Raw genomic sequence first — 27,430 nt, forward strand, 5'->3', positions numbered from 1 at the left:
ACTGTTCCAATTCAATAACAACATCCAAGTAAAACCAGAACCCCCTTTTCAAAGGTGTGGCCCAGCACACAGCACTCTTACTGGTCCAAGACTTGATATTGACACTCTGTTCCCCTTCTCGAACAGCAGATTGAATTCTTTCCAGAAATCAATTATCTCTTTTAAATTATCAAGTAGCCTGGAAACAGCTTTTAAAATGAAGACACTTCTTTCAACCTGTGCAGTTGAAAACCAGTCCAAACTCAAAACTAAAGTAAGTTAGTTGAGGACTATTTAGCCTCAATGGCCACTCGGTAGTAAAAAAAACGAACTAAACGAGACCTGCCTTCCAATACCTATTTACATATGTCATATTTTTACGCCGAAAAATTGAATATTAGCAAGTGCTGGGTTTGTACCCATATCCCCGTCCATTCAAGGGAAGGAATACCTCTCCAATCTCTCCCCCTTCATACCGCAGAAACAGTTGAATGGATTTTACGACAAAACCAAACAGGAATCAGGGGAGATAGGGGGAATATGAAAATATGGAGATCTGTTGGCTATGACATGACTAAATTTTCAGCTTCGTATCAACCTACCTATAATCATGCCTTAACTCCACCCTCCCTCACTGTCCACTCGTATAATGTTCAAGGTTCCGTATGTTTTAATAAATCAGGGAAAGGAAAGTTAATGGGGCAAAGTAGGTGCAACCTACCAATATAATCCGCTGGACGACATCAGCTGATGATTTTACAGCCTACAATGGAACCTATTTCATATGCGGCACTAAAGCATATCCGTGGCTCCCCATTGATTGGACAGGGTCCTGCTTTTTGGGATATGTCACACCCCAAATGCGTCACCTACCCACCCTTAAGCACTCCCCCTCGCGAGCAAAAAGAACAATTTCTAAAACGGAACGGGCAAGGCATGAACGAACTGATCTACATGGCCTCAGCATTGGAACATCTGGCAAACGTAACTGCAACAGAAGCCAGGGACACTGGACAGGCACTGGTCGAGGTCTCAGCTGAGCTAGTGGCTGTCCGGACCGTGGCATTGCAAAATCGACTGGCTTTGGATTATCTGTTAGCCTCGCAGGGAGGAACGTGCGCTATCATAGGCCAAGAGTGCTGTACTTACATTCCAGATGGCTCTGGAAATATCACAAACCTGGCCGACCATATTAAGAAACAGGCTGCTCAAATTCAAGAAATTGGCAGTGAATTTCACGACTATAACCCGCCGGGTTGGCTAGGGTGGTTGGGTCATGGATTATTTGACTGGATCTTTAAGGCCTTTATTCTACTTCTACTAATGCTATTAGGGATAGGATTGCTTTCCTGCTTGTGTAAATGCATTTTCAAATGAATCATGGATATACCTATTTAGCTAGTTGTCATGATATGACAAAAGGGGGGAGTGTGGTATTGTGTGAAGCAAATAATGGCATGATGGTAAAACTAGTCAAGTCTTCTTGGTACAATTGAATTTAACCTAAGACACAGATTCAGAATACACATAGACAGCATGTCCTGAGAGTCTAGATAAGGCTTGGAACTAGAAGTAGTCTTAATACATAACAAGCTGAACAACTATTTCTTCCTGTTCCTAAACAACTTCTTCCCTTTCTTAAAACAAAGACAAGATAATGATATGAAACTCAAGTCCCCTGGAGGTCAGCAAGGTGACGCCATTGTAACGATTATTACTTATGTTTTACTTTTGATCAAATTCCTAACCGAGTTGTATTCATGTTATCTTGATCCTATAATGTATAAGAATCGCCTTCTTTTCTGTACTATCGCAGACTTGGGACGGACTCCGCAGTTTGTAATTGACTGCCTTCCGACTTTCCAAGTTTCTGCCATTTCTGCTAGCAGTTCTAATTAGTGAATAAAGTTCAGTTTTGCTTATCTAATGAATGCTGTTTGAATTTCTCTATCACAGTCAAGACGCGGGGAAAATATAAAATACAACACCCAGAGAGCCACAGCCCAGCTCAATCCACACAATGACATCACTGAAGCCATGTGAAAGACAAAAACATTTCTTAAAGGGACACTCACATGACCCTATTAAAAGCGTTCCTGTGGGCCGTCTCCCGATTACATGTTTCCCTGTGGGGTGCCTCCCTATTGCAGGGTTCGCTGGGGGGGTCTCCCTATCACAGGGGTTCTGCCTATTATAGGAGTCCCGGGGTGAGGGGGTTGGGTCATCCCCGTGCTTCGGGGAAAAGGGAGCACCCAGGAAATCCCAGAGTGGAGGACTGTTTTGCGGTGCAGGAGGGGTAGGTGGTTCATTTGTGGTGCAGGTGTTGGCATCCTCCCCATGGACATTAATGCTGGTCCTTTCTCAAATATCTGGTTTACTCCATTGCTCAATAGAACCTGAACTGCAATTCTTATTTGAACTCGAGGTCCTTCAGACCAGTGCATTTTGGCAACAAACACCCTACCTGGGCTGTTGCATTAATGTCCTTTCTTCGAAACACGCCATAGTTCAGGGCTACAGCCGTGTTATCATTAATGAGTTGAAGGACCTTCAGGCCCACCTGCTCAAAATGACGACCCAATAATGGGATTCCCTCGGGTAACCCTCATTCCACACCCTGCATACAATTGCATGGCAAGGCATATGAAATTGCATTGCATTTTATGACCCCAAGGGGATCGTAAAACTGGTGCAATTCAGCTCCAGCAGTAGAACATAGGGCGGGATTCTCCATAGCTAATCGGGATCGGCGATCGGGCAGAAAATGGCTTTCGGGGCAAGCGCTGGTTTGATGCCGATTCGTGATGCTCCGCCCGTTCCAAATTGCCATCATCGGGATACGCGCTGCGCACAGTCGCAAGGCCGTTGGCACATCTTCAGCCGGCCCACCTGCGATGCTCTGCCACTGATAGGCTGAGTTCCTGACGGCATGGGCCATGTGCGGTCCCAGTGGCTGAGAACCTGGTGTGCCGGCTATGGACAGTGTCCAGCGCCGCCACGCTTGCCCGGGATCCATGCTGCTGGCCTTGGGGCTGCTGCTAGGGCTGGGGGGAGTGGTGAAGGATGGTCAGGGGGAGGGCCGTGTGGTCGGGGTGGGTTAGCGTTCCAGCACGGTGCCATGTTTTCCAGCAACCGGTGCAGCTTGTCAGCCCTGCACATGCTCAGCTCGGGACCCGGCGATTCTCCGGCCGTTTTATGCACGAACTGTTGGTGTTCCACGCGGCGCCAGTGCTAGCCTCGGTACCGGAATTGGTGAGGGTTAGCGATGATTTTTCCTGCGGATTCACTGTTGGCAGTGGCACTTCCCCTCAGGAATGGAGAATTCCGTCCATAGTCTCCAAAATGGAGAATCCTGCCCAAGATCTGACTCAGTCCCATGCAGAAATTCTGGCTGTATGTCTTCAGAAGTTGTTTCTCAGCTTGTCCCCCACTTTGTTCTAAAACAAGTCTGTAATGCTTGCAAGATTATTCATCTCTTTTAACTGAGTTGCAGCGTGCAATCTGCCTGATTTGTGGTCACAAGTTCATCCCGAACTGCACTGACCTGCTTTCTGCAAACTGCCTGTGCCTTAGTTCCGTCCGCAACAACATCACTGTACCAAGCTGAAATCTAATTATTTCCACAGAGAATCCTCTTAATCAAAACAAAATTTCAGTATCCCAAGCTTTTTACGATGATTTAAATGTACCCCGGCTTCCAACCTTTCAAACCAAGGTCTTTTAAAACATGACTGGTGCAGTTAAACGCGCTCTAACACAGGCTTTTTTTTTTGTTGCTTTTTTTTATAAATTTAGATTACCCAATTATTTTTTCCAATTAAGGGGCAATTTAGCGTGGCCAATCCACCTACTCTGCACATTTTTGGGTTGTGGGGGCGAAACACACGCAGACACGGAGAGAACGTGCAAACTCCACACGGACAGTGACCCAGAGCCGGGATCGAACCTGGGACCTCAGCGCCGTGAGGCGGTTGTGCTAACCACTAGGCCACCGTGCTGCCCCAACACAGGCTTTTAACCCTCACTGCATCAAATACATATAACATAATATATCTGAAATTATTACATTGATCACACTGTGATTAATATTGATGACCAATGCTGCACATATGTGAAATGATATGTGAAACCAGACCAACAATCAGCGTTATCATTTTACAATCTTCAATTATTCGGTGGATTGATTGGTGAATATGAAAATGGAAAAACAATCATGCATGTTTGAGGGGGAGCGTTAAAATTGGGTGGGGAAGGAAGGGGAATAAATAAGGGGCCCAGAAGCACCTGTTGCACCTGTAAACCAACTTTTTGCGACACATGCACAAGGACACCCAGGTCTCTCTGCACAGTGGCATGTTTTAATATTTTATCATTTAAATACTAATCCCTTTTGCTATTATTCCTACCAAAATGGATAACCTCACAGGTGTCAACATTGTATTCCATCTGCCAGACCCTAGCCCATTCACTTAACCTATCCAAATCCCTCTGCAGACTTCCGGTGTCCTCTGAACTTTTTGCTTTACCATTCATCTTAGTGTCGTCTGCAAACTTGGACACATTGCCCTTGGTCCCCAATTCCAAACAATTGTGGGCCCAACACGGATCCCTGAGGGACACCACTAACTACTGATTGCCAACCAGAGAAACACCCATTAATCCCCACTCTTTGCTTTCTATTAATTAACCAATCCTCTGTCCATGCTACTACTTTACCCTTAATGCCATGCATCTTTATCTTATGCAGCAACCTTTTGTATGGCACCTTGTCAAAAGCTTTCTGGAAATCCAGATATACCACATCCATTGGCTCCCCGTTATCTACGGCAACAAGTAATGCCCTCAAAAAATTCCACTAAATTAATTAGGCACGACCTGCCCTTTATGAACCCATGCTGCGTCTGTCCAATAGGACAATTTCCAACCAGATGCCTCGCTATTTCTTCCTTGATGATAGATTCCAGCATTTTCCCTACTACCGAAGTTAAGCTAACTGGCCTATAATTATCTGCTTTCTGCCTACGTCCTTTTTTAAACAGTGGTGTCACGTTTGCTAATTTCCAATCCGCTGGGACCACACCAAAGTCCAGTGAATTTTGGTAAATTATCACTTGTGCATTTGCAATTTCCCTAGCCATCTATTTTAGCACTCTAGGATGCATTCCATCAGGGCCAGGAGACTTGTCTACCTTTAGCCCCATTAGCTTGCCCATCACTACCTCCTTAGTGATAACAATCATCTCAAGGTCCTCAGCTGTCATAGCGTCATTTCCGTCAGTCACTGGCATGGTATTTGTGTCCTACCCTGTGAAGACAGACCCAAAAAAACCTGTTCAGTTCCTTAGCCATTTCCTCACCTCCCATTATTAATTCTCCTTTCTCATCCTCTAAAGGACCAATATTTACCTCAGCCAATCTTTTTTGTTTTATATATTTGTAGAAACTTTTACTGTCTGTTTTTATATTCTGAGCAAATTTATTCTCATACTCAATCTTACTCTTCTTTATAGCTTTTTTTTTAATAAACAATTTTATTGAGGTAGTTTTTGGCTTTGTAAACAGTTGCAGACATCAACAGAAAGAAAGCAAAAAAGGCAAAAATGTGCAAACATCCACGTACATTCAATACTTCAATCGTAACATACTGCACAAGCCCGCTCCTCTCCCACCGGTACTACCCGCCATTTTATCCCTCCTACTCTACTCTACTCTACTCTCTCCCTGGACTCCCGGCTCTTTCGAAACCCCAAAAATTGCCACCCCTGGACCCATCACCACCCTTGGTTTTAGCACCCCGGACATGACGCCCGCAAATCCCTCCCAGTACCCCCTCAGCTTAGGGCATGCCCAAAACATGTGAATGTGGTTCGCTGGTCCTCCTAGCGCATTTGTTCACTATCCCAAAGAATTTGCTCATCCGAGCCACCGTCATGTGGGCCCGGTGAACGACCTTAAATTGAATCAGCCTGAGCCTGGCACATGTCGCGGTCGAATTTACCCTACTCAGGGCCTCTGCCCACAGCCCGTCCTCCATTTCCACGCCTAGCTCCTCCTCCCATTTAAGTTTCAGTTCCTCCGTCTGGGACCCTTCCTCCCTCATGAGCACCATATAAATATCAGAGACTCTACCCTCCGCTTCTTCCCCCCTAGAGACTATTCTGTCTTGGATCCCCATTGGCGGGAGGCGTGGGAAAGATGGGACCTGTCTACGAACAAAGTCCCGCAACTGTAGGTACCTAAAATCATTTCCCCTTACCAGCCCAAATTTCCCCTCCAAGCTCCTCAAACTCACAAAGCTCCCTTCCAGGAACATATCACCCACCCTTCCCACCCCCGCCCGCCGCCATACTCGAAACCCCCATCCATACTCCTGGGGGCAAACCGATGGTTGTCGCAGATTGGCGCCCAAACCGACACCCCCGTCTCCCCTACATGCCTCCTCCACTGGCCCCATATCCGCAGGGTCGCCACCACTACCGGGCTGGTGGAGTACCTGGCCGGCGGCAGCGGTAGAGGAGACGTGACCAGGGCTGCCAAGCTGGAGTCCCTGCACGAAGACGCCTCCACCCGCTCCCAGATAGACCCCGTACCCACCATCCACTTCCTTATCATAGCGATGTTGGCCGCCCAGTAATAATTAATCAGACTCGGCAAAGCCAGCCCTCCCTCGCTGCGGTTCCTCTCCAGCATCGCCTTCTTCACCCGCGGGGATTTTCCCGCCCAGACAAAGCTCATGATCATCCTGTTAACTCTTTTGAAGAAGGACTGTGGGACAAAGATCGGGAGGCACTGAAAAACAAACAGAAATCTAGGGAGGATTGTCATCTTTACAGTCTGCACCATCCCTGCCAGCGACAGCGGGAGTGCATCCCATCTCCGAAACTCTCCCTTCATTTGCTCCACCACCCTGGCCAAATTTAACTTGTGCAGCCTGCCCCAGTCTCGTGCCACCTGGATTCCCAAATACCGGAAATTTTCCTCAACCAGCCTAAACGGTAGCCCTCTCAATCTGTTCTCCTGGCCCCTTGCCTGTACCACAAACATTTCACTCTTGGCCGTCTTTAATTTGTATCCTGAAAACTGGCCGAACTTCCTCAACATTCCCAGTATACTTCCCATCCCGGCCACTGGGTCCGACACGTACAGGAGCAGGTCGTCTGCGTAAAGGGAGACCCTATGTTCTACCCTGTCCCTCACCATCCCCTTCCATCCCTCTGCGGCTCTCAGCGCAATCGCCAGCGGCTCTATGGCCAGCGCAAACAGCAGCGGGGAGAGCGGGCAGCCCTGTCTGGTCCCTCGGTACAGCCTAAAGTACTCCGACACTTCTCTGTTAGTCCTGACGCTGGCCCTCGGGGCCTGATATAATAATTTGATCCAATCCACCAGTCCCTCCCCGAACCCAAACCATCCGAGCACCTCCCATAGATAGCCCCACTCCACCCGGTCAAAGGCCTTCTCGGCGTCCATCGCCACCAGTACCTCCACCTCCCTGCCCGCCGGGGTCATCATTATCACATTAAGTAATCTCAGGTTGGCCGCCAGCTGCCTACCTTTCACGAACCCAGTTTGGTCCTCCCCAATCACCTCCGATACGCAGTCCTCCATTCTAACAGCCAGTACCTTTGCCAGGAGCTTGGCATCAACATTAATCAGGGAGATTGGCCTGTAGGACCCGCACGCCTCCGGGTCTTTACCCCGCTTTAATATCAGTGATATAGTGGTTTGCGACATTGTCGGCGGCAGGGTCCCTCTGCCCCTTGCCTCATTGAAAACCCTCGCCAAGACCGGGCCCACCAGCTCAGAAAACTTCCTATAGAACTCTACTGGGTATCCATCCGGCCCCGGGGCTTTCCCCGACTGCATAGCCTTAAGGCCCCCCGATACCTCCTCTACTCTAATCAGGGCCCCCCAGCTCTTCCACTCGCCCCCCACCTACTGTTGGGAATGTTAACCCATCCAGAAACCTTATCATCTCCTCCGGTTCTTCCGGCGGCTCCGAAGTATACAGCTTGCGATAGAAGTCCCGGAATACCCTATTCAATCCTGCCGGGTCCTCCACTTTGCGCCCCTCCCCATCCATCACTCTACCTATTTCCCTGGCCGCCTCCCTCCTCCTGAGTTGCTGCGCTAATAGTCTGCTAGCCTTTTCCCCATGCTCATACATCACGCCCCTCGCCTTCCTAAGCTGTTCCACGGCCCTACTCGTGGATAGTGCCCCCAGTTCCGCCTGTAGTCTCTGCCTCTCCCTGAGTAAAACCTCCCCCGGGGACTCCGCGTGCTCTTCATCTATCCGACCCATTTCCCTGACCAATCCATCCATCTCTGCCCTGTCTGCCTTGGCTCTGTGGGCCCCAATTGAAATCAGCTCCCCCCGCACTACTGCCTTTAGCGCCTCCCACAGGGTCGCCGCTGAAACCTCCCCCGTGTCATTCACCTGCAGGTAATTTTGCAGACACCTCCGAAGCCTCTCACAGATCCCCTCCTCCGACAGCAGTCCCACGTCTAGCCTCCATTGCGGGCATTGGTAGCTCGGCCCCCCGATCTGCAGGTCTACCCAGTGCGGGGCATGGTCTGAGTTAGTAATTGCCGAATATTCCGTGTTCTTTACCTCCCCTATACAATCCCTGCTTAGTACGAAGAAATCTATCCTAGAATATACTTTCTGGATGTGCGAGTAAAACGAGTAGCCCCTTTCTGTCGGCTGTCTGGCTCTCCAGGGGTCCACTGCCCCCATTTGCTCCATAAACCCTTTCAGTTCCCTTGCCATTGCTGGGAGTCTCCTCGTTCTGGGACACGACCGATCCAAAGCCAGGTCAAGGACCATGTTAAGTCCCCCCTCCCCATTATTACCCTGCAAGAGTCCAGGTCCGGGATCTTCCCCAGCACTCTTTTAATGTGCACGTTATCCCAGTTCGGGGCATATATATTCACCAGCACCACTCTTCTCCCCTCCAGTCTGCCCCGTAACATCAGGTATCTGCCCCCCCTATCTGCGGCTATGCCCTCGGCCTCACATTGCACCCGCTTGTTGATCATGATTGCCACCCCCCTGGACTTCGAGTCCAAGTCCGAGTGGAAGACCTGGCTAATCCAGCCCTTCCTTAGCCTGGTCTGGTCAGACACTTTCAGATGTGTCTCCTGCAACATAATTACGTCCGCCCTCAGAGCCCGCAAGTGCGCGAACACCCGTTCCCTCTTAACCGTCCCATTCGGTCCCCTGACGTTCCAGGTAATCAGCCTGGTCGGGGGGCACAACCCACCCCCCCCACCACGCTGGTCAGCCATAGCCTTTCTCGGGCCGGCCCCCGGCCCGTGCGTCGCGCCATTCCTGGCCCGCCTGTTGGCTGCCTCCACCCTCGACCTTTCCAGTGCCTATTTCAAGTCCCTCCCACATCAGCAGAACAACCCCCCCCCCCCCCCCCCCCCAACAACATCCCCCGATACCCCCACCCCTGCCATCCACTGGCTGTGATCTCCCCCCCACCTGACTCCCTTGACTAGCCAATCTGCTAGCGCGGTGACTCAACACTCCGGCGCCCTCCTGTCTCATTCCCATTGTTTCCCCGTCCTCCTCCCCACTCCCCGGCGCCCCATCCCCCTCTCCAACCCACTGGAGCAAACCCACTGGCACAGGAAGGCATGGACATCAACAAAACAAAAGAAAAAGAACAAAAAAAAACCCCAACCCACGTCCTTGGCCCCCCTTGCTGATTGGCCCCCCTTCGTTACCGTGCCGGCTCCAGTGTCCTCCGCGAGCTGCACAAAAATTACAAATCCGCCCAAAAAGGAAAAAACAGAAAAAAGAGGGGAAAACAAAAACATAAGAGAAAAAGCAAACAATAAAAAAAACCCCAAACCAATGTCCATGAACAAAGGAAAGAGTCCCAAATGTTCCGCTTGGCCCAGCAAACCATTGAACAGCAGTCCAGGCACATTCGGCGTACCTTCCCACGGTAGTCCTCGGGCCCTAATTCGCATCCGTGGGGCCTCTTTTCGGGACCAGCCCCTGATCCCTCGCAAAGTCCATCGCTTCTTCAGGCTCGGAGAAGTAGTGGTGTTGACCCTGGTGCGTGACCCATAGACGAGCCGGGAACAGCAGACCAAACTTCACGTGCTTCTTGAACAGCACCTCCTTGACATTCTTAAAGGCTGCTCGCCGCCGAGCCACCTCCTGGCTTAGGTCTTGGTAAATGCGGAGAACACTGTTGTTCCACGCGCTGCTCCTGGCGCTCTTTGCCCACCGCAGCACCAGCTCCTTGTCCACGAACCTGTGGAACCTAATCACCATCGGTACGGGGGGTCTGCCCGGCCGCCCCTGCCTCGCCTGCCCTCTGTATGCCCCCTCCAGCTCCGGCGGTCGCGGAAAGGCTTCGGCCCCCATCAGCTGCATCAATAAGTCTGCTACAAACGCTGCAGCATCAGCTCCCTCAGCCCCGTCTGGGAGGCCGACCATCCTCAGGTTGTTCCTGCGGACTCTATTTTCCAGCTCCTCCACTCTGTCCAGCAGTCTTCTCTGCCGCTCATTCAGCCCGTCAACTTCTAGCGCCGCAACCGTCTGCGCATCCGCCTGCTCCTCCACCGCCTCTCCCAGCTCCTTAACTTTAACATCTTGCGCATCCAGCCTCTGGTTCAGCTGATCCACCGCTTTATGGATTGGATCCAAGCTGTCCCGCTTCAGCGCTTCAAAACTGGACTTCATTACCTGGAGCATGTTATCCAGCGCCTGCTGGATTGCTGAGTCCGGGGTCCGTGTGTCTGCCATCTTAGGTTCCAGGTAAGTTTCTTCAGGTCCTTGTCTCTGTCCCTTTTTCTCTCTTTTCTTCTGCCTCCTGGACTCCCACTGTTCCATGTGCCGCAGCCCGCTCCTCAGCACATTCGCTGCTGCCTTCCTTCAGCTCCGTGGTCCCGCTATCGCGGGGAATCAGCCCCTAAACGCCCGCCGGAGTGAGAGCCCGCCGAATGTGCGGCTCACTCGGACATCGCCGCCACCGGAAGTCTTTCTTTATAGCTTTTTTAGTAGCTTTCTGTTACCCCCTAAAGATTTCCCAGTCCTCTAGTCTTCCACTAATCTTTGCCTCTTTGTATGCTTTTTCCTTCAATTTGATACTCTCCCTTATTTCCTTAGATATCCATGGTCGATTCACCCTCTTTCTACCATCCTTCCTTTTTGTTGGTATAAACCTTTGCTGAGCACTGTGCAAAATCGCTTGGAAGGTTCTCCACTGTCGTCAACTGTTTCACCATAAAGTTTTTGCTCCCAATCTACCTTAGATAGCTCTTCTCTCATCCCATTGTAATCTCCTTTGTTTAAGCACAAAACACTAGTGTTTGATTTTACCTTCTCACCCTCCATCTGTATTTTAAATTCCACCATCTTATGATCGCTCCTTCCGAGAGGATCCCTAACTATGAGATCGTTAATCAAGCCTGTCTCATTATACAGGACAACATCCAGGAATGCTTGTTCCCTCATAGGTTCCATTACATATTGTTCTAGGAAACTATCGCGGATACATTCTATAAACACCTCCTCAAGGCTGCCTGGACCAACCTGGTTAAACCAATCGACATGTAGATTAAAATCCCCCATGATAACTGCTGCACCATTTCTACATGCATCAGTTATTTCTTTGTTATTTGTCTGCCCCACCATAATGTTACTATTTGGTGGCCTATAGACTACTCCTCTCAGTGACTTTTTTGCCTTACTATTCCTGATTTCCACCCAAATAGATTCAACCTTATCGTCCATAGCACCGATGTCATCCCTTACTATTGCCCGGATGTCATCCTTAAATAACAGAGCTACACCACCTCCTTTACCATCCACTCTGTCCTTCCGAATAGTTTGATACCCTTGGATATTTAAATCCCAGTCATGACCATTCTTTAACCATGTTTCAGTAATGGCCACTGAATCATAGTCATTCACGATGATTTGTACCATCAACTCATTTACCTTATTCCGAATACTTCGAGAATTCAGGTAAAGTACACTTATGTTGGCTTTTATACCTCTGTTTTGAATCTTAACACCTTGATCAGTAACCTCTCCTAAGTTATTTTTCCTCTTAACGTTTCTCCTAATTTTCCTGGTTGTTGAATCCATATCTTCATGTAACAACCTGCCACGTCGCTTTCCATTTATGTTTTTACTTCCCGTTTTATTGCTTTTAGTATTACTGGGCCTATTCACTGAGCTCCCCTCAGTCAGTGTACATTGTACTGTCGCCCTTTTTGATTTTTGACTGTGGCTTCTCTGCCTTACACTTTCCCCCTTACTGCCTTTTGTTTCTGCCCTTGTTTTACTACCTTCTGACTTCCTGCATCATTTCCCATCCCTCTGCCACATTAGTTTAAACCCTCCCCAACAGCTCTAGCAAATAGCCCCCCTAGAACATCAGTTCCAGTCCTGCCCAGGTGTACAGGTCCCACCTCCCCCAGAACCGGTCCCAATGCCCCAGGAATCTAAAACCCTCCCCTTGACATCATCCCTTCAGCCACGTATTCATCCTATATATCCTGTCATTTCCACTCTGACTAGCACGTGGCACCGGTAGTAATCCTGAGATCACTACCTTCGAGGTCCGATTTCGTAACTTCCTTCCTAGCTCCTTTTAGGACCTCATCCTTTTTTTTACCTAAGTCGTTTGTACCGACGTGTACTACGACCACTGGCTGTTCACCCTCACCCTCCAGAATGTCGTGTACCCACTCCGAGACATCCTTGACCCTAGCACCAGGGAGGCAACATACCATCTTGGAGTCTCGTTTGCAGTCACAGAAACGCCTGTCTATTCCCCTTACAATTGAATCCCATATAACTATTGCACTGTCACACTTATCACCCCACCCCTCTGCAGCGGAACCAACCGTGGTGCCACAAGTTTGGCTATTGCTGTTTTCCCCTGAGAGGCCATTCCCCTGAACAGTATCCAAAGCGGTATATCTGTTCTGCAGGGGAATGGCCACAGGAGATTCCTGCACTACCTGCCTCGCTCTCTTGCTCTGTCTGGTGGTCACCCATTCCCTTCCTGTCTGCGGAGCCTGAGCCTGCACTGTGACCACCTCTCTGTACGTGCTATCCACGATGCTCTCCAACCCACGGATGCTCCACAGTGTCTCCAGCCACCGCTCCAGCTCTGAAACTCGAGCTTCCTGGAGCTGTAACTGGAGACACTTCCTGCACACAATCTGACCTTTGGGACTGGAACTGTCCCCAGCCTGCCACATGGAGCAAGAGCAGACCACGCCTTGGAACTGTCCTGCCATGAATTTAAATTAAATCTTTAAAATTAAATTTAAGATGTTTTTGTGACAGATTAAATCCAATCCCCGTGTATTATTTAATTAGCTTTATCCCTGAGTATTTATCTTGTTTGATCTTACAACAAATTAAATAGTTATTTAATTGAAATAAAAAATGTTATTTAATTAAAATTTTAAAAGTTATTTAAATCAACTTAAAAATAGTAATTTAAATCAACCCAAAATAGTTATTTAAGTGAGATTTAAAATTTAAGAAATAGTAATTCAAATCAATTCAAAAATAGTAATCTAAGTCAAATTTAAAAAAAAAATAGTAATTCAAATCAACTTAAAAATAGTAATTTGAATCAAATTAAAACTAGTAACTCCACAAATATTCAAATTTAGCCCAGTCTGCCTTTCAGCCAATCAGGTCACAGTCTTCTGTGATGTCACTTTAACGTGTGTTTTTTTCAATTTTGCAGCTCCTACCTGCAGCACAGTGTCCCGCGGAGGTCAGGTCAGTGAAGGCCTCGAGCCTGGCGCTGCCTTTATCCTCTCCCCTGTAGCAGTGTCCCGCACAGGTCCGCTCCTCTCTGCTCCTGGAAGGTAAGTGAAGGCCTCGAGCCTGGTGCTGTCTTTATCCTCTCCCCTGCAGCAGTGTCCCGCGCAGGTCCGCTCCTCTCTGCTCCCGGAATGTAAGTGAAGGCCTCGAGCCTGGCGCTGTCTTTATCCTCTCTCCTGCAGTACTGTCCCGTGCAGGTCCGCTCCTCTCTGCTCCCGGAAGGTAAGGTTTGTAGATGCTCTATCGTTATTACATTTAAGGCTGGGATAGATAGATTTTTGGGTTCTCAAGGAATTAAGGAAAAATGAAAAATGAAAAATTAAATGAAAATCGCTTGTTGTCACAAGTAGGCTTCGAATGAAGTTACTGTGAAAAGCCCCTCGTCGCCACATTCCGGCGCCTATTCGGGGAGGCTGGCACGGGAATTGAACCGTGCTGCTGGCCTGCCTTGGTCTGCTTTAAAAGCCAGCTATTTAGCCCAGTGTGCTAAACCAGCCCCTAATATGGAAAATGGGTGGGAAAATGGAGTTGAAGCCCAAGATCCGCAATGGTCATACTGAATGACGAAGCAGGTTCGAAAGGGCATTTGGTCTACTCCTATTTCCTGTGCTCTTCTGATTGGGAAGATTTCACCCAATGGTTCTGTATTTGTAAGCCCTTGTGAACACTTGGGCTGGTAAAATCTAATCATCCAACATTGCCAAAGAGAAATATAAATATCAGTATTAAAAGCAATTGTTTATATCAATACAATATAAAACCACTGGGTAATCATTGGCCCAGGCTATAATTAGGGCACTTTGCTTAAAAATGTCCTGCTAAAGGGCTAATGTTGATGCAGTAATAGAACATAGAACAGTACAGCACAGAACAGGCCCTTCGGCCCTCGATGTTGTGCCGAGCAAATGATCACCCTACTCAAACCCACGTATCCACCCTATACCCGTAACCCAAAACCCACCCACCCTTAACCTTACTTTTTAGGACACTACGGGCAATTTAGCATGGCCAATCCACCTAACCCGCACATCTTTGGACTGTGGGAGGAAACCGGAGTACCCGGAGGAAACCCACGCACACACGGGGAGGACGTGCAGACTCCACACAGACAGTGACCCAGCCGGGAACCGACCCTGGGACCCTGGAGCTGTGAAGCATTTATGCTAACCACCATGCTACCTTGCTGCCCATCCTGACTGTAATATTCCTTTAAGGGACAAGCCTTTTGATGCGATTCCTTTGAACCTTTGGTTCATTTCTTTCTCCAACCAAAGCAAATAATGATATTTAATTGAATTAAAATATCAAAAAAACATTAAAAATTTAGAAAATTGTCAAAAAGTTCATCTGTTTTCTCAGCTGTTTGCTTCATTTGTTTAAAGATAATATTTTCTCGCTTTACAGATTCAGTGGAATGAGGTTTTTTTGACAAGCAGTGATTTAAAATATCATATTTATCTTTATTAAAAATAATATCTATTTACTAAACTCCAATGAATTGGTCAATGAGATGCAGCAATCCTTGCAAATTCAAACAAGACAATACTGCCACCTTGTGGACTATGATTCAAGCGTTGGCAACACAAGTGGTTTCCATGGAGACTGGATCATTCTAATTCCACAATGCACTGGAATATAGGGAGAAGTTATAACATGAATTAATGCACGGGATTGACTTCAGATGGGGGTTAAAATTCAGACTACGTCAGGAAGCCAGCTCCAACCTGCTGACCTCAGGGTTTTACAGAAACAGCTCAAGGAGTGAGCAGCCAACTCAGCCCCACAAGCTGGATTGGGAACTTAGATATTTCAATAAGGCTGGCAGATCTGATGTAACGCAGGGTTAGTTGTGGCTAGCCAGCTTTCTCAGACCTCTGGGATCAGACCCCCACCCCACAATCATCCCCAATCCCAAACACCCCTCCCCAGCATCGTGGAGCAAACCTATCTCATCTTGCAGCAGCCTGCTTCCGAATCCTTGATAGGAAGCCAAGCCCCAAGGGAAGGTGTGTTTGGGATTCAGCAGGTGCTGGAAGTGACTGAGGAAGTGTAGCCACCGAAGTTGGCCATTCCCTCAATACAAAATGGAGGAAGCAAAGCTTGCAGGTTAAAATGGACAATGTTAACAGCACAAGCAGGCTACACCAAGCCAATGTGTATTCTGTCTGCTAAGAGAGCAGACAGCACCGAAACGAACATTCCGCATACTAATGAGGCAATCTCCGGGATAGTTAACATAGCAATGGAACGATCCCAGGGACAATGGACACAAATAGGGAAGTGATTGCAACAGTGTATGGGAAACCAGACACCCCGGCACCAGCGGGGTTCGAAAACAAAGCACCTGAAGGCCCGCCCAGTAGCCGAGAGATAGCCTCAGTATTGGGAGGATTCAAACAAATCGATTGGGAAGAGACCCAATCGATTCCCAGCAGGAAAAGGGTCCGCCCAAAAGGGCGCGAAGCCCTAGGACCTATAAAAGACAGGTCCTACACTTAGTTTGTTCTTCTTGTCCAGCCCTCCTCTCTGGACCAGCATCTCGACCAGCTTTTGCCAAAGAAGACCATGAACGAGAGAGAGGAGAGGTTTGGGACAGCAGCCGCCAGCAAGTACGTGTCTCACAACGATCGCTACCAGAGATAGACACTCCTGACCCTTTTTTAACCCGTACCAACCTGAAGTCTGTGGACCAGTGTAGAGCAAGAGGCCTTGTCCCCTGATCCGGCAGTTCCCTTTGAGATAAGTATTGGTTTATTTAGTGGTAGGAATAGTTTAATCATCTTAGCGTGTGCATGGGTAGTATTATAATTGTATTATAATAAACTCAGTTGTTTGAACTTACTAATTGGTGTATGGTTTTATTGTTTTGAACTTGACCTTGAAACTTGTGGCGGTATCTTAACGAAACCTGGCGATTCCAGAGCTAAGTAACGAAACAGAGCCAAATTGAGTGTTAAGCACACTCACCCAGAACGAGCAACAGGAAGAGCATCTGATTTGGCAGAAGAGTGAATATATTGCAAAAATGCAGAAAGTCTATTCTAAGGATCTATCCCTTCGTCGTCCAGTACTTTCCTGGGGCGGAGAAACTACGACATCTTCTTCGCAGCCTCCAACACATCATCAGCGAGGATGGACATCTTGCCAAGGTCATCCCCACACCCCCACTACTGGCCTTCAAACAACCGCGCAACCTCAAACAAACCATTGTTTGCAGCAAATTACCCAGCCTTCAGAACAGCAACCACAACACCACAAAACCCTGCCAGGGTAATCTCTGCAAGACATGCCAGATCATCGACATGGACACCACCATTACACGTGGAAACACCACCCACCAGGTACGCGGCGCATACTCGTGCGACTCGACCAATGTAGTCTACCTCATACGCTGCAGGAAAGGATGTCCCGAAGCGTGGTACATTGGCGAGACCATGCAGACACTGCGACAACGAATAAACGGGCATCGTGCGACTATCAACAGGCAGGACTGTTCCCTTCCAGTTGGGGAACACTTCAGCAGTCAAGGACATTCAGCCTCTGATCTCCGGGTCAGCATTCTACAAGGAGGCCTTCAGGAGACGCGACAACGCAAAATTGCTGAGCAAAAACTTATAGCTAAGTTCCGCACGCATGAATGCGGACTCAACCGGGATCTGGGATTCATGTCGCATTACATTCGGCCCCCACCAACAAGCCTGGACTTGCAGAGGCCTACCGACTGAACTGGCTTGGGACAATTCACACCTCTTTAACCTGGAGTTACCTCTCTCTCTGCATCTTTGATGATTTGATTGCCTGCAGGTGCTCGCATTCCGGGGCATCTCTGACTGTGTCTATATAAACATTTCTGGAACAAGCCTTTCCATTCACCTGAAGAAGGAGCCGTGCTCCGAAAGCTCGTGTTTGAAACAAACCTGTTGGACTTTAACCTGGTGTTGTAAGACTTCTTACTGTGCTCACCCCAGTCCAACGCCGGCATCTCCACATTAAGGATCTATGACATCGCACTGGAAGCTTTAGAGGAGGAGTTGAACAAGAGGAGAGAGGCGTCTAGCTACAAACCATCAAGAAGCACTGAGGAGGCAGTGAAAGCAGATAGCCATCACTGTCACTGTGAGTGGAAGTTTAATGACCGCTCATGAATGGAGAAGACCTGTGATTCTCAAATGCCATAAATGTGTAAGGGAACCAATTCCCTCACATACTGCTCAATTCACCACTCCCCTTTGACCCACCCACCAACCATCACTCACAACCATGACTCAGGCATCATTCGTCGTGTTACCTGACACTCACGGACTAAGAACTGCTATAGACTGCGCACCCACATCCCACACCTTGCACATGTTGTTGCTAATCAATCACAGCAGCCACATCAGCCAAACACACCGCAGCAAACTGATACACTTCCCTCTCTCATGCACAACAAGGTGGTAGAAAAGTGGAGATAGCAGTAGATAACTGGAGGGAAACAGTCAATGACTGGATGTGCTCATCCCAATAGAGAAGGTACTGTGACTGAATCCATGGACAGCAGTAGGGCTGAAGCCATCAACAATTATAATATATCAGACCTAATCCTCCTCCACACATCCTGTGTTCTCTCACCCCTAAATCTCTTCAATTTACAAATACAGACGTTTTTAAAATCCACTTCATGGCTTCTCCTCTGCCCTTCACTAACTCTACCCTTATCCCTTTCTCCTTTAAACATCCAAGAACTGTAACCTGGATGTGGTATTCAATTGTTTGGTGTTTGATTAAGTGTATCTGTTAACTTGTTCTGGGTGCTGTTAGTCAAGCCTGAATACGACTGAGAAACAGAAGCTAACATGAGAGAAGCAGCTTGAACCACGAGAGAGCAAACATTTTAAGAAGCACTTGGAAATAACGCTTCTGTTCAGGCATAGAAATCAGTGTGTCATCTCTGCATGTCTCCAAGGTAGAAATGACAATACTGATCTGATGCAGAAAGAAATGATAGTGGAACAAGTAACTGAATCATAGAAGCCCTACAAGTGCAGAAGGAGGCCATTCAACCCATCGAGTCTACACAGACCCTCTGGAAGAGCCCTAATTAGATCCACACCCCCGTCCTATCCCCATAACCATACCTAACCTTTGGACACAAAGGGACAATTTAGAGTGGCCAATCCACCTAACCTGCACATCATTGGATTGTAGGAGGAAACCTGAACACCCGGAGGAAACCCACACAGTCACAGGGAGAAAGTGTGAACTCCACACAGACAATCACCCAAAGCCAGAATGGAACCTGGGTCCCTGGTGCTGTGAGGCAGCAGTGTTAAATGCTGTGCCACTGTACCGTCCTAAAAGTGAAGGTGAAGAAACACCATCACTTTCTCTGACACTCACAGCCACCAGCGCAGATACTGCCACTCTGAATAATTTAGCTGGCTACGTAGAGGCTGGATCTGCGCATAATGAATCACTGGGTATGACTGACCTGAAGCCAGGTCGTGGGGTAAACGATAGCGTCATTGTCAGCTCACGGGATGGCGAGGAGCAAAGCAACTTGAGACATTGGCCATCAAAAGCTGCACCGTGGTCAGGTCAACAAGTGCTCTCATGGGATTTGTAAGGATCCTCCTGTTTGAACCCTGTTTATTCCCTTATTTTTCCATTTATTTTGTTTTGCTATTACCATTTTGATCAATGGAAGGTTAAATGAACCTGTGGCTGTAATTAGTCTTTGCCTTTAATTCAAGCAGACTAGATCAGTGATGACTCAGTTTGACTGACTTGGCTGGCAGCCAATGGACTGGCTCAAGATGCCGGGCTTTGCCGATAAGCAATGATGATTGGTTCTGATTTCTCTGGCACGCTTCTCTTTCCCCAGTCAGGCTGGTTGGTTAATTTCACTTTTGGTTCAGAAGCTGGAAGGGGCATCTCTGAGTTTCTCTCAAAGGTCTGATGAATTCTCTCTGAAAATCCAGTGTTTTCCCTTCCCAGTAAGGCTGGATGTCATCGTATTGAAACTGCCAAGGATTGAGTTTAAAGCTCGGGCTGGAAGCTGGGTTTGCTGTGAGATAAAGAGTCTCAGGAGAGAAGTAGACTCAAAGGTGGAGCTTTGAGTTGAAGGCCCAGTTTAGTCAAGGCTAAAGTGTCTCTCCAGAAAAAATCCTACTGCCTGCGTGTACTGAATGAATGTTTCTGCAAGAGACCATTACCAACTGTACACCAATGGCTTCAATCAATCAGAGCTCCTGAGGAGAGCCTTCTGCAAAAAAAAATCAACAATGAAAGCAAGGACTCTTACCCTTGCTACCTTAATCCTTATTATTTTTATCCCTTCCACCAATCTGCATTTGGCTGACTTGTATTTGTGTGTGGGTAGAGGAGGGACAGTGAAAGGGGGATGGGTAGTTGGTTAGTTACTGCATTTTCATCTTTATTTCTGTTATAAATAAACAATAATTATGTTTCAACTTACAAACCTGATGATTGTAAATTCTTGGGCAGCCAAGGAACAACGATTTTGGGAATTTTTATTCGAATTGTTGGTTAATTAACTTGTGTTGGGACTCCGCTGCCTGAGGGGCTGTGGGGGCAGAATTGACTGCGCACTAGCCTAGGATGTTGTAACAGGTTGGCCGCCACTTAAATGCTGGAAAGGAGGGCAGAAATCTCTGCACAAAGCCCAATGCAATGTTAGTGCCTTCCTGCCCCTCCATAGTCTGTGACCACAGATTTTCCCAATGCATCAAGCATTTCTGTGTGCATATTCATCACTATTTTTCTGTGACATTTTGTATGAAAGGATGTCTCCATTGTACACATGCTGGCTGTGTGTGGTTGGGTTTCCCATTGGAGTCATAAGACAAAGGACCCTTGACATCAGTAGCCACTCTCTGGCCTCTCATGATGGCTCAACTGCTGATTGTTCAGTGGTCTGGTGCACAACACTGTATCATGACTACTGCCAGGAAAGCAGACATTGATAAGGATGTTGCATTGAGATTAGTTGCACACTAGCTGCATATTAATTTGTTACTTGTTATTGTTATTGTTGCCCATCATTCATTTAGATGAAATGAAATGAAAATCGCTTATTGTCACGAGTAGGCTTCAAATGAAGTTACTGTGAAAAGCCCCTAGTCACCAACCACAAAGTAATGCATGTACAATCGAAGACACTGCATCTTCAGAATGTTGGCTATCCTGGAGAAGTCACATGTACAATCAGTTTACTTCTCTTTAGAACAACAGAAGGCAATGTATCCACACCTTTTCTCATGCAGTGGGTGGAGCCTTCTGCTCTTCTGGTGGCAAGCTTGCTTGGAGTCAGGAAGGGAGTGTAATTCGGTAGGATAGTGGAGTACCGGAACACCAGGTGACAGGCGGGATTCTGACACCACAATAGGATTCCGCACCGCACCTTAGTCCCTCCTTTATACAGCATTGGATGGTGAACTTCGAGGTGTTAGAGATGCTGCCCATTCCAGCTGTGAAGGAACCTGGTATGAAGGGGTTCATGGAATAGCACTGCTATTTTCCAGAATTGCAGGCTTCCCTGCAGTGGGATCCATCTGAAAATCTGACTTGAATTGCAAACGTCAGATATTTCCAATAGGGTTACACCAATAGTTACTCACAAATAGTGAGAAGAATTAAAGCTTCTTCTAACTTCTGGGTCACTAGTGCACGGACCCCCAGGGACCACCCCCCCCCCCCAACTAAGGACCACCCTGAGGTATTCCTCACTCCGCCCATGCATTGTCCCCACCCACTGCTAACCACCCAATGCCCCCCCCCCCCCCCCCCCCCCCCACACACACTCCCAATATGTTTGGATCTCAGCCGGCTTCAGTCGGAGGGTCGGGTGAACAAAGAACAAAGAAAAGTAAAGCACAGGAACAGGCCCTTCGGCCCTCCAAGCCCATGCCGACCATGCTGCCCGACTAAACTACAATCTTCTAAGCTTCCTGGGTCCGTATCCCTCTATTCCCATCCTATTCATGTATTTGGCAAGATGCCCCTTAAATGTCATTATCGTCCCTGCTTCCACCACCTCCTCCGGCAGCGAGTTCCAGGCACCCACTACCCTCTGTGTAAAAAACTTGCCTCGTACATCTACTCTAAACCTTGCCCCTCGCACCTTAAACCTATGCCCCTAAGTAATTGACACCTCTACACTGGGAAAAAGCCTCTAACTATCCACTCTGTCTATGCCCCTCATAATTTTGTAGACCTCTATCAGGTCGCCCCTCAACCTCCGTCGTTCCAGTGAGAACAAACCGAGTTTATTCAACTGCTCCTCATTGCTAATGCCCTCCATACCAGGCAACATCCTGGTAAATCTCTTTGCACCCTCTCTAAAGCCTCCACATCTTTCTGGCAGTGTGGGGACCAGAATTGAACACTATACTCCAAGTGTGGCCTAACTAAGGTTCTATACATCTGCAACATGACTTGCCAATTCTTATACTCAATGCTCCGGCCAATAAAGGCAACAGACATGAAGGAAATTTGGTGCTGATAGTGGACACAGAGTAGCTATCCGACAACGATTGCCATTCAAAGGAAGTTACGGCCCACTATTTCTTTGATGGAAATTGATTCCTGAAAACACTGAGTGGATATTCCTTCCTCCTGCAAGCCAATATTCCCACCCTCTTCCTCTCGCTCAGTGAGCAGCCTGTCCTCCGTTAATTCATTCTCTCTGTCACACAGGCCATGAGGGATAGAAACTGCAGCACTCATGCCTGGGAGTAACTGGTTTGAACAGAACCTTTGAAGTGACAATGAAGGCCTTCACCATTCCTTGTTGGTAAGTTTATAAGATAAAGGAACAGAATTAGGCCATTTGGCCCATTGAGTCTGCTCTACCATTCAATCATGGCTGATTTAATCCTGGCCTTAACTCCTTAAACTTCATCAACTTTAGATAAGTGTATAAACTGCCAAACATGTCTATTAACTCAACACAGCCAGTAGAATTCAATCAGCAACTAATCCAAAGTCATTGATGATCCTTCTTAACAGCACTAATATGGGATGTGGGTGGGAGAAGGGCATTCCAGCTGCTGAATGCATGTTCAGCTGTCCATGATTTGTGGAATAATTCTAGTAGTGAAAGGTCAAACTGGTTTATTTTAAACTGAAAATAAAAGTCGCTGGTGTGGCACACAAATCAAACATCTGAGCCCAGGACATTCGGGAACTGCCAGCACTGGAGGGGGATCCACATTTAAAGGTCCCGCTAATGAGCCACACCTGGGTGGGCTCTGGCCATTCACCACAGAAATTTGTATTCTGCGAAGGCTGTGGGGAGATCAATCAGCAATCCTCTGTGGTCCTCATGTGGGTTATAACAATTTGGCACCAGCGGGAGAATTAATCATTGTTAGACTTTGGGCATAATTTTCTAATTTCTTGGCTAAGTGTCCACTTAGGCAGAAAAAGAGTTCTGTAGCTCGTTGGTTCCACGATCAGCTTTTCTCACCATATTTTAAAAACTTGGTTAAAAAGACGTTGGAGGCAGGGGGTCCTGCCAGTGTACTATTTGGGCACAACACTCTTCCCGGCAGTGACCGTCAGCCAAATTCCGATTTTACAAAACTTGCTGCAAGCCCTGCTGATGCGATGTCACACCGGCTGGGAATGAAGTCCCTACGTGAATGGATAACACAGTGGGGAAGCTCATTAATTATATTTAAATTTATGGTAATAGTGTTCCCCACCTTTCATCCAGAACCTCCAATAGACTGACTTACTTCACCAGTACTCAAATAATTCTCTGAAATATCTTGAGACCGATCCCCCTTTCTCAATGATTCTGAGAGAGCATGTTTCACCTGCGCCACTGCTACAATTTTAACAGACATTTCCTTTACAGATGCTTCCTTTCCAACTACTGAAACTGATCTTCAATTCAATTTAAAACAGATCTCCCTAATATGTCCCACCTTGTAACAACGGAAACACTTAGGCCTCTGAATGGCATTTCCATTCTCGGCACCTTCCTTTTTGATACGAGGTGAAATTTCCTGACCATTCCCAACTATTCCATCACTTTCTTGACTATTTGTGTTCTTTACTCCTTCCCAACGTCTATCTTTCTCATGTTTAAAAGGATGATGGTAAAAATGTTTTGCTCTATGGACTGATTTGTAATCATCAGCTAATTCTGCAGCCTGTCTAGCAGTTTTAACTTTTTGTTCCTCAACATGCATTCCAATAACCAAAGGGAGTGAATCTTTAAATTCTTTAAAAGAATCACCTCTTTAAGGGCTTCATGTGTTTTCTCTACCTTTAATGCTCATATCCAACAGTCAAAATTAATTTGCTTCACCCTCTCGACTTCAATATGAATTTATCAAGGCTGTTTTCTTGTGTTTCAAAAGTTTCGCCTGTACACCTCAGGAACCAACTCATACACACTAAGGATGGCTTCCTTTCCTACATCGTAGCACCTCTTCCAACATTGATGCATACACTTCACTAGCTCTACCTATCAGTCTACTTTGTAAAAGTAACGTCCAAATTTCTTTTGGTCATTTTATACGTTGAGCTATTTTTTCAAAAAACAAAGAATGCTTCCACATCTTTTTCCTCAAAATTTGGAAGAGCTTGTATAAATTAAAACATTTCTGGAGAGTGGTTACGTTTTCATGAACTGTGGCTTTGCTCATCCTTAATCCATCGTTTTCTCCTCATGCACAATTTTAATGAGTTTTTTCTTGGGATACACATTTCAGAAAGTTTCTGATTGGCCTTTTTGTGAGAAAGAGCTGAGAAATGTGCTTAACTTCTAATTTTTCTGTGAGGTTGGAGACAGCTGGGGTTGGGTCTAACTGGGAGTGGTACAATTTCTGCTGAGCGGGCCCTCACTTTGGTGGAGCTGAGCGTATCAGATGATTGCCGCCTTCAAAGATGTTTTCTTGAGAACTTGGTTCTGTGGTGCAGGTTGTCAAAGTTCACTTTGAGGGATTGCTGGGTACTTTTAGAAGTGGGTGGAAGCACATGAGAGTGTTCTTGGTCTCAAAAGAGCACTGTTCCAGGTTAGAGGCCACTTTTGTGTTGCCAAAATCCTACTACATGATCTGTCGGGTATCTTGACGAGTTTAGGAGACGAGGGCCAGGTGGGATGTTCTCCTGAGTCCAGTCCTTGGTGAGAGATGGGAGATGAATTCCCGACTGAGTTCGAGAATTGGTTGCCATGCTTTGGTAATATTGATTTGGAGGCTGGATGCATCAGATTCAATTGAGCACAGCGTATCCTGTCTGTGAGATCAGGGTCGGTAGGGCCCACCCATCATTGATCCTATATCGTCCTATTTTCGATGCTCGTGGTGAGGGTTTTGATGTGGCCAAGCGAGTCGAGACATTCCCCCGGTCAGGGCCGAGGCTATGGACCGCTTGGCCTCACTGAAACAGCATGTTGGAAGTGTTTTGATTGATGAATCCTGCAGAGATCCTGGAGAGTGCTCGTTGATCCTGCCTTATCCTTTACTTTCTCATGTGACATAGAAGATGTTGTTATCCTGAAATATACCCTGCAGCTTTTCAAGAATCCTGATTGTGACTCCTCATTCATCATGTTGTTGACTTTTTATATTGTTGTCTTCTTTCCTTTAAAGGAGTGCAAAATATGAATGTGATGGCCTGTGCCATTGATTATCCTTACCCTGTGTTAGTAAGACCATTTTGACTCATTTACAGGAAGTGTAATCTGTGCATAATTTTATTTTTGTTTGGTTATTGAGTCTTACAAGCCTTGTGCTTGGGGGAGGGGAGCAATTTTTGTCACCCCCTGTCTTGTTTATGAAGATGATGAGTGGAGCTGGGATGGGGTAGAGGGTGGCTGGATATAGTTGGTAGAGTTAGTTCAGTCCTTACTGAGATTGAGGATAGCCCCCCCCCCCCCCCCCACTACGAGTTACTCCATTTCAGATTTTCCTCTTGGATTTGTACATTCTTTAAATAATGAATCCTTGTCCTCATCCTTCCTTTGCTTGGGCAGAGTTTTTATCCTGGGAGGAATGGGTTCCTTCTATCTCCTTCTCAAGGCTACATTTTTCCTTACCTTTGTTCGGATCACCCTTTGGATTCCTCCCCTGGGCTTCTGTAGTAGTCAGGCAGTTGCGGTGGGAGGTTGCTCTGGGTATGCTTTCTGAGATGATACTCACTTTGAGCTAGGTTGGGTGTTTCCTCTCTAGGGGTTTGCTTCTCTCCTTTTGGTCATTTCTTCACTCAGGTGAGCATGGTGCTGATATTCTTATTCTGATTTGGCTCGGTGGTTGTGTGGGCGGGGATGTCTCTATGTTTGTGCCAGAGAGGAGGGAATCAGCCCTCCCTCCAGGCGCCTAATTTTCGGGTTTCTTGACAATTCCTCTTCTTCACGGGGGTGGCCCAGTGGGCTTGACCATAATCTGAACATACTGTTTATAGGCGGCGCGGTGGCACAGTGGTTAGCACTGGTTCATTTCTAGCCTTGGGTGACCATCTGTGAATGCTTAGCACTTTCTCCCCGTGTCTGCATGGGTTTCCTCCGGGTGCTCCTGTTTCCTCCCTACAGGCTAGGTAGAGTGGCCATGCTAAATTGCCCCTTAATGTCCAAAGATGTGCAGATTAGGTGGGGTTATGGGCTATGGGGATAGAATGGTGGAGTGGGACTCGGTAGGATGCTCTTTCAGAAGGTCAGTGCAGACTCGATGGGCCGAATGGCCTCCTTCTAAACTGTAGGCATGCTATGGGATTTTATGAATAAATAAATGCATAGGTTCTGATAAAGATATGCTGTCATCACAGGTTAAACTGTTGTTGGTCCTCTCTTCCTCTCCTTTTGTTATAATTGTGGGGCCTGGGTTTGGGGTTTTGTTGCACTATGTAGTATGCCTGTAACTCCTCGTAGATCTGAGTTTCCGGGCATTTTCTTTGTTTTTGCAAGAGTGGGTATAAGAAATCGGTTCCTTGCCCTGACACAGATGCAGGTGGTCTGGAATCCTAGAAGAGAAGGTTGTGCTGAGTCACTGAATGATGGTTGTCGTTCTACTGTTCCATGATCTGACCATGCGGGTTAGACTATATCTGTGTTTTTTTTCCTCCTTTCTTGCTTTGGGTGCTGTGTTATTTTGTAACTTTGTTGTGTTATTTTGTTTAAAAATGTAAAACCTCAATAAACATAATTATTTTTAAAATGTAAACATTTTCGCACTAGGCTCATATCTAGGAAGTTCCTTCCTCAACCTGCTCGTGTCTCTTTTTTCACTGCTAATATTGTAAGCTGAAATTCTCGCTCTTTCTCCTTTACTCTTTCTGCCAGTTCTAATCTTTCCACTTCCACATCACGTTTTCTCATTTCGATATCCTTTTGGAAAGCTCTCACTTTTACCCTTTTTCCTGCATTTCAAGCTTCTACATTGAACGGTAGCATAGCGGGCAGCACGGTAGCATGGGGCAGCATGGTAGCATAGTGGTTAGCACTGTGGCTTCACAGCACCAGGGACCCAGGTTCGATTCCCTGCTGGGTCACTGTCTGTGCGGAGTCTACCCGTTCTCCCTGTGCCTGCGTGGGTTTCCTCCGGGTGCTCCGGTTTCCTCCCACAGTCCAAAGACATGCAGGTTAGGTGGATTGACCATGCTAAATTGCCCTTCGTGTCCAAAAAGGTT

This window comes from Scyliorhinus canicula, chromosome 1 (genome assembly GCF_902713615.1).
Source record: "Scyliorhinus canicula chromosome 1, sScyCan1.1, whole genome shotgun sequence".
Lineage (NCBI taxonomy): Eukaryota > Metazoa > Chordata > Chondrichthyes > Carcharhiniformes > Scyliorhinidae > Scyliorhinus > Scyliorhinus canicula.